The sequence below is a fragment of the Jaculus jaculus genome, chromosome 4, assembly GCF_020740685.1.
Source record: "Jaculus jaculus isolate mJacJac1 chromosome 4, mJacJac1.mat.Y.cur, whole genome shotgun sequence".
Taxonomy (NCBI): domain Eukaryota; kingdom Metazoa; phylum Chordata; class Mammalia; order Rodentia; family Dipodidae; genus Jaculus; species Jaculus jaculus.
The window spans coordinates 57,836,327-57,854,488 of record NC_059105.1 but is presented as its reverse complement, the minus strand read 5'-3'; the positions used below and the strand labels follow the sequence as shown (position 1 = coordinate 57,854,488).

At 37.6% G+C, this 18,162-nt stretch overlaps 1 long non-coding RNA gene across 1 annotated transcript; it reads right to left on the bottom strand.

Annotated features, from left to right (window-relative positions):
• Window positions 1-1,119: 1,119 nt before the first annotated feature.
• LOC123460041 lies at window positions 1,120-17,789 on the bottom strand. Its single transcript, XR_006636752.1, has 3 exons — window positions 17,686-17,789; window positions 16,074-16,216; window positions 1,120-1,575 (listed from the first exon to the last, which is right to left on the bottom strand). It is a non-coding gene; the product is annotated as an uncharacterized LOC123460041 (long non-coding RNA).
• Between the last annotated feature and the right edge of the window lie 373 nt (window positions 17,790-18,162).

Sequence of the window (18,162 nt, the reverse complement as noted above, 5' to 3'; positions counted from 1 at the left end):
AAATCAATAATTAACTCTTTTTTCAAATTCAGTGTTCATGATGCAGACTTCTAATTATAATTCTGCTATTCCCATGGGAAAATAATTCACTGAACAAAAATTAGCTGGTATCTGGAGAGATGGCTTAATGGTGCTTGCCAGCAAAGCCAAATAAACAAGATTTGATTCCTCAGAATCCATTAAAGCCAGATTCACAAGGTGACACATGCATCTGTAGTTCATTTGCAGTGGCTAGATGCCCTGGCAAGACCATTGTCTCTCTCTCTCTCTCTCAATCTCTCTCTCTCTTTCTCTCTCACATAAATAAATAAATAAAATATTTTTAAAAATTTAGGGCTGGAGTGATGGCTTCATGGTTAAGGCACATCCTGTGAAGCTTAAGAACCCGAGTTCAACTCTCCAGGTCCCATATAAGCCAGATGGACATGGTGGCTCATGTGTCTCAAGTTAATTTGCAGTGGCTAGAAGCCCTGACATGCCAATTCTCCCTCTCCTTCTCTCTCTCTCTCTCTCTCTCTCTGTCTCTAATAAGTAAATAAAAACTAAAAAAAAAAAAAAAAAAAAAGGCTAGAATCCTTGAGGTCATAGGACAGCCAGAACAACATGTATGTTGAAATGTAAATTGCAAATTCATAGAAAAAGTGCAATGGGAAGTAGAAAACAATCCATGTGAGCCATTGTGGATATTGAGAGGATGTCAGCTCACTCACAAAGACAACAAAGACTGCAAATATTTTTATTATTTGGTTTTGCAAGGCAGGGTCTTGCTGTAGCCCAGGCTAACCTGGAATTCACTCAGTAGTCTCAGGCTGGTCCCCAACTCACAGTGATTCCCCTATGTCTGACTGCAGAGTGCTGGAATTAAAGGCATATGCCATCATATCTGACTGCAAAACATTTTATTTGACTTTTGTTCTTCACTTTTTGGGAGCCCTGTTATATACAGTCCTGGGCACTCAGTGATAAGCAAGGTTCTGGTGTTCTCTGCCTTTACTTTTACTGCTGCTTTTACCAATAGAGTGAGAATGGTAATGTAAAAGCACTATTAAAGCATGGAGTGTGAGGTATACTCCAGGCTGAGGGAGCACCTGAGACCTGTAGGAGAGAGATACCAAAGGAGTGGGGAGTAGGAGAAATGAAGTGTGGTAGAGAGAAGAGAAGAAGAAGGGGAAAGATAAAAATTGTATCAGTTAAGCTTTTGGTTGCAAATAATACAAGGCAAAATGAACGAGTAGGTTAAAAACAAATTATTGAAAAGAATACTGGGCACACCACTGATCTAAATGGATAGTGAGAAGCAAGATTAGAGGATGTAAAAGATCCAAAAATCAAATGGTAATGGGTCACTGTTCACTTAGGACACTTTCACTAGTGCTGTCCCCACGTAACATTTGTGCTGAGCCGTTAGCGATGTAGGTCGTCTCGATGCCCCTGTGCCACTTTGTCATGTGTCACAGTCCTGGCAAGAACATGTGATTGGATAGATCTGGTAGCTGTTCTATTGATGGCTCCTGTTGGGGCTTGCTGCTCCATCATGTTCCTGTGTTGTTCACTGCATGTGGCATTAGGGCTGATCTGCAAGACCAACAGAGTATGCGGACGTTAAGAGCATGAAGCTTCTGAGGCTAGGTCATGTGAATTCCAGGCCAGCCTGAGATTACATATCTCAAAAAAACCAAACTAAACAAAACCCCACATTTCCCCTTCCCCTTTGTTCTCTCTTGGATCATATCCATTTAGGGAAGAGAGTTGCAAGGTTTTAAAGGTCATATAGCAAGAGCTCCCCACTGTGAGGAAGTGAAGCTGTGTCCCAGTGCTGCTGACCTGTCGGCCATGTAAGTCAGCCATCGTAGCGATGTCTCGCCATGCCTTCTCAAGCTGTACAACTGAAGAAGGGTTAAAATGTGCCAACTAAGCTGCTTTGGAATTCTCATCCCATAGAAACTATGTCCAACAATAGTGTTTAGCTTTGTTTTCAAATGCTAGATGTACTAGTTAAACTTTTGTTGCTGTTGTCAAATACCTGAGAAAACAATCCAAGGGTGGAAGGACTTATGGTTCCAGACGTTTGTGTCCATCATGGTAGGAAGGGTGTGGTGGGGAAGAACTGTTCAACTCATGGCAATCAGGAAGCAGAGTGATGAGAGGAAGGAGCCAGAGCAAGATATGCTCTTCAAAGATACCTCCAGTGACCTACTTCCTGTAGCCAGACCCAACCTTCCCAGCTTCTAGCAACTCCCAAGAGTCTATTCAGATTTTGAATCTATCAATGGATTATTATATTGATTACATCAGAGTCCTTATGAATTAACTATCTCTGGAAACACCTTTGCAGACACACCAAGAAATGTGCTTCACAATCAAATATGCCAGACATTTCTCAATTCAGTGCAGTTGAAGATCAAGGGCAAGCATCACTACTGAGTTTTTGCTACACAGACACCATAACCATCCATGCATGGTACTTACTTGTCAGGAAGAGGGTGGACCTTCCATTTTACAGATGAATAAACTAACTCAGGTTAAATGAGGAATTTTAAATTTGGTGTGGTACCACATGACTTTAATTCTAGCTGTCAAATGGTTGAGGTAGGGAAGTTACAAATTCAAGGCCAGCCTCAGCTACATTGTGAGTGCCTATCTCATTAAAAAAAAAATAATGGATATTTCCATGCTAATACTATGTGACACATATTGTTCTAAATACTTTACAAATACTAACTAATTAATTTTTATAGCAGCCCTGGGAGGTAGAACCCATTAGCGTCTATTATCAAATTAATTTTGTTAGCCTAAAAAGTCATATGCTGAAGACCTAACCCTAATATAATTTCATTTGGGGATAGGGACTTTAAGAAGTAGTTAAGGTTAAACAAGTTCATAAGGGTTTCTGGGTCCTGATCCAACATAACTGATTTTCCTCTAAAGAGAGGAACAGATGCCAAGAATTTGTGTCCCCACAATAAAGGTCATGTGAGAATCCAGTAAGAAGCCAGTCATCTGTCAGCGAAGGACAGAGGCCTCCAGAGAAACTGGATGTGCCAACAACTTGATCTTGGACTTCTCATATCTAGGACCATGAGAAAATATAAATTTCTGTTATTGAGGGCACCAAATCTGTGGTATTTTTGCTATGACAGTCATGGATGACTAAGTCTAGCCAGTGATATTGGTGTCTAAGATTCAGACTCTTCTGATTATAGCTTCAGCTCTATTTTTTATTATGTGATGTCCTCCATCTTGCCTTTAATAGTTGAGATTGTAGATAAGGAAATTAAGAGATAGAGATGTTAAATTCACATAGCTGGAAAGATGAGAATTTGGAATTGAACATTATAACTGTATATACATCTTAATAAAGCCAGGCTAGGAGGTATTTTTTAAAGTTATACTTGAGAGCTTTATGTCTTGTAAAATTTAAATTCAAATTACTGACGTATCTTCTAACTGACTTAGAAGTTTTAAAAGTTGTTTTGATCTTCATTGGAACAGTTTAAAGACAAGATTCATTCTTAATTCCCATCACTTTAGAGCTGTAAGAAATCTCTCATTGTCACCTTGGGCTGGAATTGGATTGTTCTATCTTTCTTATTCAATGTCCAGCACTGGGCCCTAAGTAACTTTTCCATATGCACATTTAGTAAACACAAGGTATTGTACCAAGCATTTTTACAGAGAAAATTCTGGCCGAGCTAACAGGAGCATGTAATGAGACATAGTAGCAGGGTGAAAGAAAGCATTGGTTGAATATTTCCCCCATGATCTCAGGGCCTGGAAGTGTAAGTTCTGGCTCATCCACATCAAATCACAACAGTTTAATTTCATCTCAATTCTGAAAAACAACTCTCAACCTTATAATGACAAAAACAGCCTATATTTTTATTCTGCAGCTATTTTTCCAGGCATATTAGGGACACTGGGTTTCTCTTCTGGGGTGATGGATTAGATTCTGATATAACCTTACCTGTTGGACAGATGAGAAAGCAGAGATATTTGCATATCTCAGTAAGATGTGGCATTTGGGTTATTATCTTCTTTGTTATTGTCAAATGTTTGTGAAACAAATCAATGGAATCTTAGTTGAGAAGGGAGAATTTATATTGGTTTATTTATTCTCAAGGATTAGATAATGAATCAAGGCTTCTGTGTTTCTGTGTGTGATATTTTCAGAGAGAACTATAACTACATAGAGTGCTAATTCACTTAAATATAACTGCTGATGATGTGTAATGAACAATCTGCTGAATGTTAATATAATTTATTCTTTTATAAATTTATAAACATGACATATTGCATTCACTTAATGATAATCAATTTTAGACATTCATTTGAGCTGACCTATGACCATAATCTATTATGTTTCTTGAGATATTTATCTTGTCATCTGGAAACAAGATTACAATTAATGTGACACACATGACTTTAAATTACTATTTCAACTGGAGATGTGTGAGCAATGAATTAGCTACAGCTTTGAACTCCTCTGCTTATCATTTAAATTACCAGCCTTCAGTTGATATCTGATTGTGATCCAGGAAATAAGTCACACAATCAAAGAACCACATATTGTTTTGATGCTAGACTGATGGGGGATATTTTTCATTTAATTTATCTCACTCTAGTCTAATGTATCCAAATTCATGTAAGAGAAACAAGCACAAGAGAGAGCATTTATATGTTTATGTTAATAGCAAAATAAAATCATAGCCAGAGTCTATGTAAACTAGATTACTGAAACATCCATCAATTTTTGCTCTACTTTTAAAGAGCCCTCACCACTACCCTTACCCACCTAAGGTATTGAACCAAATGAGCTTGGTCTATTACACAGTTTTCAGAAGAAAATCCCTTAAGGAAAAAAAAAAATCTCTATCTCTCCTCCACATTGACTTTGCCAGACTGTAAGTTCTAGAATGTCACAGAATAGAAACACAATGAAGTTTGTTGAATGATACTGGTGCTAGCAACACTGATAGATTATTACAAGTCCTGAATGGCCTCTGTTTGCTATGACTCAATAGTTGTTGCGTCCATTTAAGGTATATAACATTATTTTATGCACATACTTGTGGTGAATGATTATTTCACTCAAACAAGTTAAATTTTCTACTCAAATAATTACCATTTTCAACATATATGGTAAGATTATGTGAACTGTTTTTTTAGAAAATTTCCACTATGTAATGCAATATGAGTAGCTATACTCATCACACTTTTTCATTATATCTTGTGAATGCATGTATTATATATTTAAACTCTACTTTTGTATGTGTATGTGGTATTTGATTTATAACATGTATAATGTGATATATACATGTATACATGTTCAGATGTGTCTGAATGTCATCTCTGGTTACTCATCCATGAATTTCCATGAGATGGGGTTTCTTCCTCAACCCAGAGCTGCTATTGGTCAGCGAGCCCCAGAAATTTTCTGACCTCCACCAATAGTAAACTGGTGTTGTAGGCATGCATAGTACCAAATATTATATATAAATTGATATATATGAAACCTCTTTGCAACAAGACATCAATATTCTTGTGAAGAAGGCCACCTTAGTTTTTTCCTCATATAACTGGCAAAATGCTATTCACATAATTTAAACTCAGACACTTGTTGAATGACAATTAAGACATTCTTGTGATTTCACATTTTATAGTGTTTGGAAGGGCAAATAGTTCTACAGGGCTAATAAAATCATGACATATCTAGAACAAAGGAAAACATAGCAATGACCCAATTTTCCTTTAATTTGTTTAAGTGCTACTGCTTTCCAGATTCAGGTCCTCAACAAAGTAACTGTTTGGTACTAGCCTGGGCTATGGATACAGACACATTTGTTGACTTCTGGTCTAATGGAAAAGCCCCGATGTGTGTGACTCACATAGCACCGTATAGAATACCAGCTCAGGGGATAAAGAACACACAGCACCATGAGAGTGACTAGGGGGCAGCTTTCCATGCCAGCAGCTGGTGCTTGAATCGGGATTTGACTTTAAATGTGTGTCACAAGTTACTCACTGCCCTGAGCTTTTTGCATCTTTAAAGTAGAGTCTTATTAGATTTGTGACAGCTAATAAAGGTCAGATTTGTTGGGCACTTAGCACATTTCCTCACACAAGGTACACATTCAGCTGTATTAGCCCATGAAAAGCTTCAAGAGGGTGTGATACTTTAGCATAAAGGATTAGAACTTGAGTAAAGGGATTAACCAAAGGCAATTGAGGTAGAAAAGGAACATGAGCAAGGAGCAAGGCACACGTGAGCGCAAGTGAGAGCTTCTCAACCAAGTATCAGAGAAAGCTGGCAGCAGTAGGAAATTTAATTTGTGCCATTAAATAGGTTCAGCTGGTGAGAAGCTTAGAGATCCAAAGGTGTTCTAACAGCAGGGTTCTCAGCTGCTCCTCTGTCTCTACAGCATACTAGCACAGGTTTTGAGTGACATATTGTCATGAATGAGGTATCCATCTAGACTGGCTTTTCCTGCAGGACCTTAACACATCATCTTGAATATTACAAGCAAGGAACACATTCATTTTATATCAAATAATGAGTGTGCATGCTGATAATTCTCTATTAGATGTTGCACAAGATTGGTGCTAATATCCATATATGTGTGGCTACTCCTCTATAAGAAAGAGTATATGTTTAATAAAGATGTTAAATAGCTCCTTATAAACCTTAGAATTAAAATTCTATGCCCGTGTCATTTAAAGTCAGTTCTATGCTTTTAAAAAATTTCTCTTGCATTATGGTGCTAACCTTTTTTTGATATCATATTGTTTACCCTTAAGGAAGTAATCTGGAATATCAGGATTCGATGACAGAATTAAATATAACACTATTGACTAATGTCTACATTAACTTTTTTACAAGTTTGAAAATAAGAAAATTTCTGTCTCTAGGCAATTTAAATACCAGTTCATTGAATTTACTATGAAGTTTAATTTAAAGCACAAGTGTAGTACTTTGAATGGTAGAATGACTCAATAGAAAAAAGAAAATAGGATACTTTTCAATATACTAAATATGACTTTAATTGAAAATAAATTATTAGCTACTTGTAAGTTTTCTCATGCCCAAGAGTTGATAACAGCACATATTTCTTGAAGCTATCTATTGTACTCCAAAGAAAATGTACTTTAAAAAAAAGAAATTTTACTCTGTTCTTTTGAAATAGCTATTTGAGGAGTTATAGGATTTCCCCAGATGTCTGACTGAAGCTGTCTGATTCTCATGCAGATTTCCTTCAACACACAACATTTGATTTGCAGAATTGTGGCTCATAGGAAAATGGCTGCCCAAAGAGGCAGACATACAATTATGATATCATTGGAAATATTTAAATATAAATAACATTCTATATTTGTTCTTGTCACTTGTCTAGGTTTTGACAGGAGGAGTCAGTTTTGATGGGGTTCCTGTGGCCCCATAGATTTTTATCCTGTTATCCAATTTTCCGCTGCACTGCTCTCCTTCTGTCAAACTGACTGCCAGCCAGCCTTGCGTTTTCCCGAGAGGAGGAGCAAAGCTTTGTATTATAGTGGACAGAAGAAGGAGAACAAAAATCCCAATTTTACTCCTCCAAGTGCTATGCTTTCTCTTTCTAATGGAAAATTCCATCGTGTGCAAGGTGAAGAGAAATAGAAAGTGTCAGGTTTCCATGTAGAGGAACAAGATAATGCTGAAAGGTGGACTCACATTCAAAGCTGAGCAGCATACAGATCAGATCAGGAGACCATGGTTCAGGATGCTCAGAGGTGCAAGAGTTGCTGAGATGCTGCCAAAACTGCCCTGAGTATTCCCTAGCATGGCAAAGGGTGACTGGCTGTCATGGAAAGTGGAAGGATACTTAGCAAGCATGATATAAGAGGATAAAAGGATTTTCCTACCATCTGAAGATAGCACCATAGGCGTTATTTTATTGCAGGGCCTCCATTAATGATTACTTACAGGGCAGAGCTCAGACCAGAGAGCAGGTAGGTAATAGAAGTCAGTAGAGTGGGTGGGATGTTTACAAGATGTGGGGTCAAGGAGCAAGCTCAGGATCCCTCAAAATATTAAATTGCAGGATTTCACAGCAAATCAAAACATGCTCTCACAATGCTGGATTGCAATGACCTTCAAATAACCCTACTACAAAAATTAAGCTAAACCACACCATACTCTTCAGGGCACACACACGTCACAGCATGACTGCCCTTTTGTTATAATCTATGGATTAGAGAGAGGGGAATGCGTGGGGCCTGCATGTGGGGCAACCAGTGATATGTGAGGCACACACAAAGGCAGATCCACATAGTGATGGTTACTGATTGGCATGAGTAAGATGCTGCTGTGAGGCAGGGACTGTACTTTCATTCTTTATATCATGCAGCTGTACCATCCTTGAAAAAGTGACTAATTGTACCCATAAAAGCACGAAGTTCAGTAAGCATTTTCTTCATTATTTACATGACAGGAAAACACATAATGGCTATGAACTCTTTGTAATGCATTTAGTATATGGGTCAAATTTCTATACTTACAAATACAAATGTATGGGTCAAAATTGGAAATGTGAAGCTGTAAGCAATTCTACTTTAAGTTGTTAAAATTTACCATTTAATTCTTAATTCAGTGAAATAGTTTACTAGTTAAGGTGTGATTTTCTTATAAGGGTGTGAGAACATTAAAAAACCGAGAATAAGCATGTAAGAAATGTTTTCCTCCTGATATTCTGGGTAGTCAATGCTATAAAACAGAGGATGTGGGCTGAGGCGATAGTTCAGTACACAAGGGCACTTGCTGCTCCAGCATGAGTACCTGAGTTCAGATCCACAGAACCCATATAAAAGCTAGGTGCTCTAGCAGGGGTCTGTAATCCTAGCATGCCTGTGATGAGTAGAAAGGAGAATACTCCCCAGAAACTCAAGAGAGAGCCAGATAGCCTTTTGCAGTAGGAAACAAGAGACCCTGCCTTAAACAAGGTGGCAAGCAAGGACTGACACCCAAAGTTGTCCTTTGATGTCCACACATACTCGGTGGTATACGTGTGTCCATAGTAATACACATGAACACACACACACACACACACACACACACACACACACGCACACAAAACCCATAAACCAATAGAATGAAGTAAAATAAAATAAAATGAGCTTGTAAAACCATTGGGATTAGAGACTGCATTTTACTTTTGGTTCCAAAGCAAGTGAAAGAGTGTAACCTACCTATTATTGAAATATCTATCAAAGTTTTGGGTTTGGGGGAGTTATTTATAATTGCTTGAGTGAATGTATTTGCAACTTTAATATAGAATACAATTCAATGTAAGTCCTTGCTGTCTGTTCATTGATGCAAATATAGTTTTCTTGGCTATATTTGGAAAGATTTTTGAGCCCATTCAAATTACATGTTTAATTTATAATAATATGATATACTATTTGCTAGGCTCAATGTATATGAGCTGTTATTCCAAATGGATTAAACACCATAACTCTCCGTGACTTACTTTTACACTTGTATATATTTACAGTTGTAAAATGTGATGCATTGATTTATTTATACATTGTGAAATGATTAAATCAAGCTAACATATCACCTCCCAAGCTTACTGCATGGTTTCTTGAGAATATTGAAGATGTCTCAGTAATTTCCAAGAATATAATATATCATTAATAACCATGGAATCCATGCCACACAATGAATCTGTAAAACTTTTCTGATCTGTCTGAAACATAATACCCTTTGGCCAATATCCTTGTTCCTCTCCTGAGTTCTTGCCAACCATCATTTTTCCTTTTTCTAAGTTCAAGTTCGACCTTTCTGATTTCATATGTAGGTGATCTTTCTGTGCATGGATCCTTTCACCTAGTATTATTGAAAATGATAAGAATTTTTCTTTTTATAGGCTGAGTTACTACTCTGTTTAACATATACATATATATAATTTTTGTTGTTTTTTTCTTTATTAGGCAATTCAACCACCATATGTTGATTCTATATCTTGGCTCTCATGAAAATTGCTGTAATAAATGTGAAAGTGCAGATTTTTCAACATACTAGCATTAATTCCTTTGGATGTATGACCAGATGATGTATTTCTTTTGTACCCAAAAGACCTACTTTTAACATTTTGAAGAGCCTCTGTATTATTTTCCATGATAGCTGCATTAATTTAAGACATTCCCCGCTCTTCATATTTTCATCAATACTTCATCACTCTTCTCTTTTTAATATTTTTCTAACAGGTTTGAGGTAATATCTTCCTGTGGTTTAAATTTACATTTCTTTGATGACTAATGATCTTGACTATTTTGACATGTATTTGTTGGCCTTGTGCATGTGTTTTTGCAGAACATATCTAGTTTTTTTTTCCCCAGATTTTAAATTGTGCTTCTTTTTTCTTGCTTTTGAGGTATTTGTGTTCCTTATATATTTTGGATAATAACATTCTATCAGCTATATGGTTAGCAGGTATTTTTTTTCTTTTTCTAAGTTGTTTCTTTCCTATGTTGATTGCTTTATTGGTATAGAAGTTATTTTGAAGAAGTCCTCATTGTCTACTTTTCTTTAGTTGCTTATACAATTAAAGTCCTATCTAAAGAAACCATTGTCCAGACCAGTGTCAAAATGCTCTTCTTTTTTTTTAAAATATTTATTTGCATATTGTAGTAGAAGTGGCTAAACATTAACTATTTCAAAGAGCTTGAAATTTTTGTTGCTATCAAACCTACATTATAGCTTGAGCTCCATATAGCCAAAAGGAATGCCATTTTAACATAAAAATACACTTATATTCTGCTCTCTTTCTTTAATGAAATTAGCTGCTCGTCAAAAAGGCATTAACAGCATAAATGAGATGGATTGTTTTACCAGGAGATCTACTGAGGATTGCTCTAAAGATTTGGGGACCAAAAGGGAGGGTAAAGGAAGCTGCCAGCTCCAGCTCACATCTGTCTGATTCTAACAAACAGCAAAAGATCTGACACACAGGAACACTGTCTGGCTTTATTCACAGGGACAAACTTACCCTGGAAAGCACCATTTTTAATATAACAAGGTTGTAATGAATGGTCAACTGCATAGTTTCAGGATTTCATGAGGTGAATTCTCCTGCTTTTAAAGACAATGGATATAAAAGTAGAAACCAGAGTCCAGAGAGATGACTTCCATGTGTATCTGTGAATCTTTTTAGTACAGTTGAGGCCACAGATTTCCCTCAAGATTTGCTGCCTTCCTGTTTGTGTCCTGCATGTATCGTCAGTCTATTAACCTGCCCCATGTTTCAATTCATGACTTCCAATAACATTTTAATAGTGTCTGCCTAGCTGGCCCATATGGAGAATTTCAATTGTGCTGTTCCAATAAGACTATGAAATATAGTTTGTGGTTGCTTTGGGGGCTAAAAGAAACTCATTACAATTTCCTGTTCCTCTGTGTGTTGCCAAAAACATTATAGTTGCTCAGACTGGAGATGTCTTTTGAATCTGTGACTATTGTTTTAGGTTTTTGTATCCATGTGTTTTATAAATGTAGTAGCTGGACTCTAAATAACCAGAACCATTACTACCAAAAACAGACAGGAAAACAAGCAGACAGCTAGCTCTTTCTGATAGGAAGCAATTTGTAGAGACTTCCGAAGGCATTCCAGTTCTTTGTTATGTATCAGGTGCCTTATGAAGCTGGAACCCTTCACTAGCCACAAGTTAAGGTTGTAAAGGAATTTCTTACAAGTTGGAAAGGCAAGGAAAGAGGCAAATATTTAACTAAAGATTTTGGTTCTCCAAAGCCTTGCCACCTCAAATGTGGTGAGTGGGCCCCCAGTTTCAATGCCAGCTGGATTCTGAACCACTGAACTTTGTGCCTCACTCCAAACCCACTAAAGGAATCTGCATGGTAAGATTCAGGGGATCTGGGCATTGTCAAGCCCCCAAGCACATTATTGGTTTACTATTTAGCCGACCGTAGTGAATTCCATCTTTCTCACTAGGTGATGTTTAATATATCATTGAAATTTACAGAGGCAAACTGCTTTGTAAATACAACTTGGATTATGAATGCATTTCAATATATATCACAATAAAGTAAGTTACCCTTGGTCAGCATGATCAACTTAATGAAAGCCTGTGAATGGATCAGCTTGGAAAAGAAAGCATAGAAGACAAGCTAAACATCAAGGATTGCATCTTAAATACTGAGAAACATGCTGCAGAATGTCCATGTGTGTTAGTCTTTAAAATCATGTAATTTTTATGACTTGAGTTGTTGACAGGATAGTTACTTTTGACTTGGATGTGTATAAAAGTGCCACTGGGGAGTGAACATATGTTTTTCTGTCCTCAAAATTCAAAGCTGGCTTGATGAATTAAACTCAAACTCCCACAATAATTCACCTCCAGGCTGAGCCTTTCTAATCACAGTGGTAACCAGAGTTATAGAGGGACTTGAGTGGCATTTGTGAACACCTGCAGTGGGAGGTTTTAATCAGTGATGTTTTCTGTTTAGTACTGGTAGTTAATCCACATATATAAGAATGGATAATCAAGGCTGGGAGATGGCTTATCAGTTAAGGTGCTTGCCTGTAAGCCTAAGGACCCAGGTTCAATTCCCCAGTACCCATGCAAGCCAGATGCACAAGGTGGTGCATGTATCTGGAATTTGTTTGCAGTGGCTAGAGACCCTGGTGCACTCATTCTCTCTCAAAATAAATAAATAAAATATTAAAACAAGAATGGATGATGAAATGATCATTGATAGTGGCTCTGTTGTACTCATGCTGAGTGATCTGATGGAAGGCAAGTCTTTGTTTCCTTGGATGACTCCTATCCTTCCCATCTTCCTCTCTTCCTCCGTCCCTCTATCTCTGCTTTCTCTAACATTTTCATACTGCCTCTCCTCTGCTCCTTACTTTCTCCCTTCACATACAATTACTTGTTTTGTTGCTGATTTTGTTTCTGACTGAAAATAAAATGATTCCAAAGGAACACAGAATAAATCTCTTGTCTTCCACATTCTCCTATGTTCCTGATATATATTTGAGATAAAACATTCCTTTGCTATGCCCTTCTTGAAAGTTTTTCTAACTATTGTTAAATATTCAGAACTAGTTACTTCTGTTTTTTACTGTATTTTTTCTCCTTCCTCACCACTCCTATTTCATTACAAAGATACCAGTTACTATGGAAACATATCACTGTGCTGGGTGTGGTGACCAATGTGATTCACCTATGACTTTTAAAATATGAGTATGTGAAACCAAGAGTACACATTGCCCTTTGGACTGTCTTTCTAAATGGACTTGTCTTCTACTGTGATGTTACCTTCTTGTGAAGCAGCTCTTACTGGATTTAGAGTATTTGAATTTTAGTTTAGACACAATTATCTTAATGAAAAAAGATGTTAACCACAGATGACTTTGTTTTATGCAAAAAGTTCCATTTTCTTTAGCATACTGCATAATTAACAAGGTAAAATAGAAAGACACACTAATTTTGTCCTTAAGCACATGAGTGATAAAATAAAATTCTACAAAGTATTAACCAAACTCTCAAATTACCACAAAAGAAATTTTGACAAGTATAAATAGTTTAAAAATACCCTTTTAAGCATGTTGTCTATGTATAAAGGGGGAATTCATTTTCTTTGTCCTCATTACATCATAGAACATCAGAAGGGAAAGCTTTTCTCAACCAGTTTAGGTTATAGTGGCAGGGCCTGTAGATTAAGAAAATAAACCTAGTAGTAATTCCCAGAACAGCCAGAGGTGAAGTTTTATATTTCAGTTTAATGAAGGAGGGGACCAAAGGTGTCACTCTAAAGTAGAGAAGGTTCTCTTGGGGCTTCACATGGTGATACTAACTCATGGGTGCCTCTAGGGTAGGAAGCTCCCGGAGGGACATGGAGAGCTGTTATGTCCCAGGATCTGTTGGTCACATAAGGAAACATCATGTCAAATTTCTTTTTGCTGAGCCTACCAATGACTTTGCCATTATACTTGTGTTGAAAAAAGCTTTGCTTTACATTTGCAACCTTGTCCATTCATCCAAGGTATATTGAAATAGACCTAAGAAATGTGTTAGTAGGGCTGGAGAGATGGCTTAGCGGTTAAGTGCTTGCCTGTGAAGCCTAAGGACCCCGGTTCGAGGCTCGGTTCCCCAGGTCCCACGTTAGCCAGATGCACAAGGGGGCGCACGTGTCTGGAGTTCATTTGTAGAGGCTGGAAGCCCTGGCATGCCCATTCTCTCCCTCTCCCTCTATCTGTCTTTCCCTCTGTGTCTGTCGCTCTCAAATAAATAAATAAAAAATTTTAAAAAAAAGGTATATGCCACCATGCCTAGCTGATTTCCTTAAAAAAAAAAAAAAAAAGAAATGTGTTAGTATATGCTTAACCTTTGTATAACTGCCTTCAGAAAGGAATGGGAGTTTTCATCTCAATGCTCCACTATGAAATATTAGAGTTGACTTTAGTGGTAACGAGGTTCAGGGCATGCTAGCCCAAAATAGGGCACTTTGGCACTTGAGGGAACAGCACCAGCAAGGTCCCATCCACGTTCCTTTTGTCCTTCACCACTTTCCTCCCCATTATCAGTGTTCAGCGGTATCCTTAGTTCTGAAGTCATGAGGACAGTGACAGAATCTGAGGAAACAGGCCTTGCTGACCATGTCACCCACATCTTATCAACATCAGATGATACCCTTCTGTGTAGCTGTACTTCTCCATGACTGCCCACTATATAAAATCAGTGCCTTAAAATGCATTTGTATTCTGATTTTATATCTTCCTTTCTTTTTGAAATTATTTATTTATTTGACAGAGAAAGAGGAAGAGAAAGAGAGAGAGGAAAAGAGAGAGAATGGGTGCACCAAGGCCTCCAGTCACTGCAAGTGAACTCCAGATGTGTGCACCCCCTTGTGCATCTGACTAACATGGGTCCTGGGGAATTGAACCAGGATCCTTTGACTTTGCAGGCAAATGCCTTAACCACTAAGCCATCCCTCCAGCGCTGTATCTTTATTTCCTTAAGAAGACTCCTATGTCATATAGCTTACACTAATATGTTTATGTTTCCTCTTATTAATCTTTCATGTGTTATATTTGCCTTAACAATTAACCTACCAATATGTGAGGAATAAAATATTCCACAACTCCTACAGTGGCCAGTTTGGCCCTTTTGCTAGAGTTAATGCATAAAGATGGATTATGTAACCATTGAACCAATGGTCCACAGTCTTTCCTTCATAAAAGATTCTTTCCAAAGCCAACTTTAAGGATAACTGAAGATTCATATGAATATGAGTAGACACACGGTGTTGGCAGAGGCTCTGTTCAGCTGCATCCACCCATCCCAACTTTTTCTAGATTTTCAAAACGCTCCTTCCTGCTTAGTATTGTCCTCTGTGGCCTTTGAATGAGGGCTTCTTTTCCTGGTCTGTTACTGGTAACATGACCACCTTTCCTTTGTTAGGTTATAGATCCTGGAGGAAAAATGGGCACCACTTCACTCTCTCCCCACCCCCAATATAGTGCCTGGAAAGTGGACTACATCCAGGACCAAATAATTGACAGACAATATTTTACTTGCCATTCTAAAAATCACCACCCATCCAAACATTCAGAGACAGGTGGATAATTTAGATTCTGAATTCATGAATGTGTGTGTGCAAGAAATATTTCTACTTTGTATGATTTCTTTTCAAATACATGGACATTTATCACACCATGATTAAAAAAAAAAACTATCTGATACAAGTATTGGTCTAATTGACAAAGATCTGTAGAGAAGCTGTAGTCATAGCATTTTTTTTTCCATTAGGCTTTTCCATGGAATAACTACAAATAATACTTTGAAAATGATTATTGAAACCAGTATTCCTAATGACATATGTATGTGTTTACCACTTATTAAATCACAAGCCCTTGGGATGGCACCTTACATACAGTGTTTTGTTCCTCCAGCAGCTCCCAAAAGGAAGACCACCTCACCAGTTTACATTTAGAAAATCTGACATCTAGAGAAGCTAAATTACTTGACTGTCTTGATAGAAAAATGCTCTAAAACTGGTTTCCTAGAGCCAATAGGCATACCCACAAGATGGACAAGACTATCTCCTCTTCAGATTATTCCTCTGCCAATGGAGAGCTTATACAGTTAGGTGCAGAGTGGAGGGCAAGATATCTTGTTTGGCTGGATTCTGTTCGTTCCCAGAGATGGACAGTGTGGCCGTGTTCTGTGAAAGAAAAGAGAATCCTCTCCATATGTGTCTTAGTAGTATTTTGACTACTATTATTTAATGTTCAGCTACACTTACCTTGCTTTTTAAAGTTGATAATTGGGAGAGTGGGTAGTATTAGTAATCATTTTTTTGTTTTGTTTTACATTAAGACCACATCTCCCTCCAAATATCTTATATACTCTAGGTAGTGCCACTCTTGAAGGAATCCAAGCTAATTACAATATAAGGAACACATAAACCAGATACAAGTAATACCTACCCCGCACACTTCTCATGCAAACAAGAAAGAAATGTTGTCAACTAGAGCATGTGAAAAGAACAATGTCAACAATACCTTTCCTTTGGGCGTATTAAACTTGTATTTGTCAGCATGCTAGTAAGTGTTCCTACCTTTTAGATTTTTAATAATTTTGAGGATGGAAAATTTTAGGCTTGCAACATTATTTGTTCCCAAGCATAGAGGAAGTAAGAAACTGAAAAATGTCTTATGTCTTCTATAGTTAGTTAAGCCAAAGGTGGGGCTGGTACCCTTGGAAAGTGATTATCATACTCCCATGCAGAGGCATCATGATCGAGGGAGGTCAGGACTGCAGTCCAGAAGACATGCTCATTCTTAGGCACACCCATGTAGCTTCACTTGTGCTCTTTAGCAGAAGCACCCAGGTGCAAAATAGGATGATGTTCCCATTTTCTGTGTATAAAAGTGAGTCTGCTTAGTCAGATAGATTATAATTTGTATTGGACTCTACCTCTCAAGCATCTGACTATGTGTAGCATTTGCTAGAATTGCAGCTTTCAAAATTAACTTCAGCTGAGTTGTCAGGAGGAAGGCAGATGCTTAGAGGAGTTTGGTGTCTAAAAAGTGAGAAAAGTAGCATGATTTAGAGGTAATTTGTGAAATTTTTATGTTGCAGGGAAACAGATTACATCATTTCAAAATATGTCTTGCTTTCCATCTTCTTAAGTTCTACAGTCTGATAAATAATCATATCCATGATTTGTGACTCGTTGGTAAAAAGTATGTACAAAGTAAATAATGACTGATTTATCTGAAGATCACGGCTGAAAACTCTCTTCCCCTTTTCCATTTATTATTATGTATCACATTCTCCATCATTAGTTGCCAGCTGTGGAACTGGTGTGTTAGGGTACTCGTGACTTGTCAAACTCTCCAGAATCTTTAAAGGATTAAGACATCATTTTTTTCTCTCTCTCAACTTTCCTCCTTTCTCCCTTTCTTTTCTCCCTCCTCTAGCTCTCTTCTTCCTAAATGAAGATGCCTTTCATGTATAACTACAAAAACTTGGATACAATCTTGAGCACTCTCCATTGATAAGAACTGAGCACCATAAGAAAACATATCATTATCTAAAACAGTTATCAAACCAATAGAGCCAAGCTGCCTTATTCTCTACAGAGGTGGACCACTAAAAGGAAAGACTATGAGTTCTACTTCCTCTTACCTCTGTCTTTGACATTTGCATCCTTATGAGCTGGGCTGTAGTGCTTGAAAATCTTTTGTCCCTGAAATAGAACCCACACACTCTTTTGTTTGTCTGTTTTTCCTTTTTATTGACAGGTTCTGTACTTACAAACAATAAACCATGAAAATTCCCTCCCCTCTCCCACTTTCCCTGTCACAAATCTATACTTCATCATATCTCCTCCCTCTCTCCATTAGTCTCTCTTTTGATGTCATCATCTTTTCCTCCTATTATGAGGGTCTTATGAAGACCATGCTAGGCACTGTGAGGTCATGGATATCAAGGGCAATTTCTGTGTGGTTGATTGCAGTATAAGCAGTCCTACCCTTCCTTTGGCTCTTACATTCTTTCTGCCACCTCTTCCACAATGGACCCTGAGCCTTGGAAGGTGTGATAGAGATGCTTCAGTGCTAAACACTTCTCTGTCACGTCTACTTAGCACTCTGGTGCCTTTTA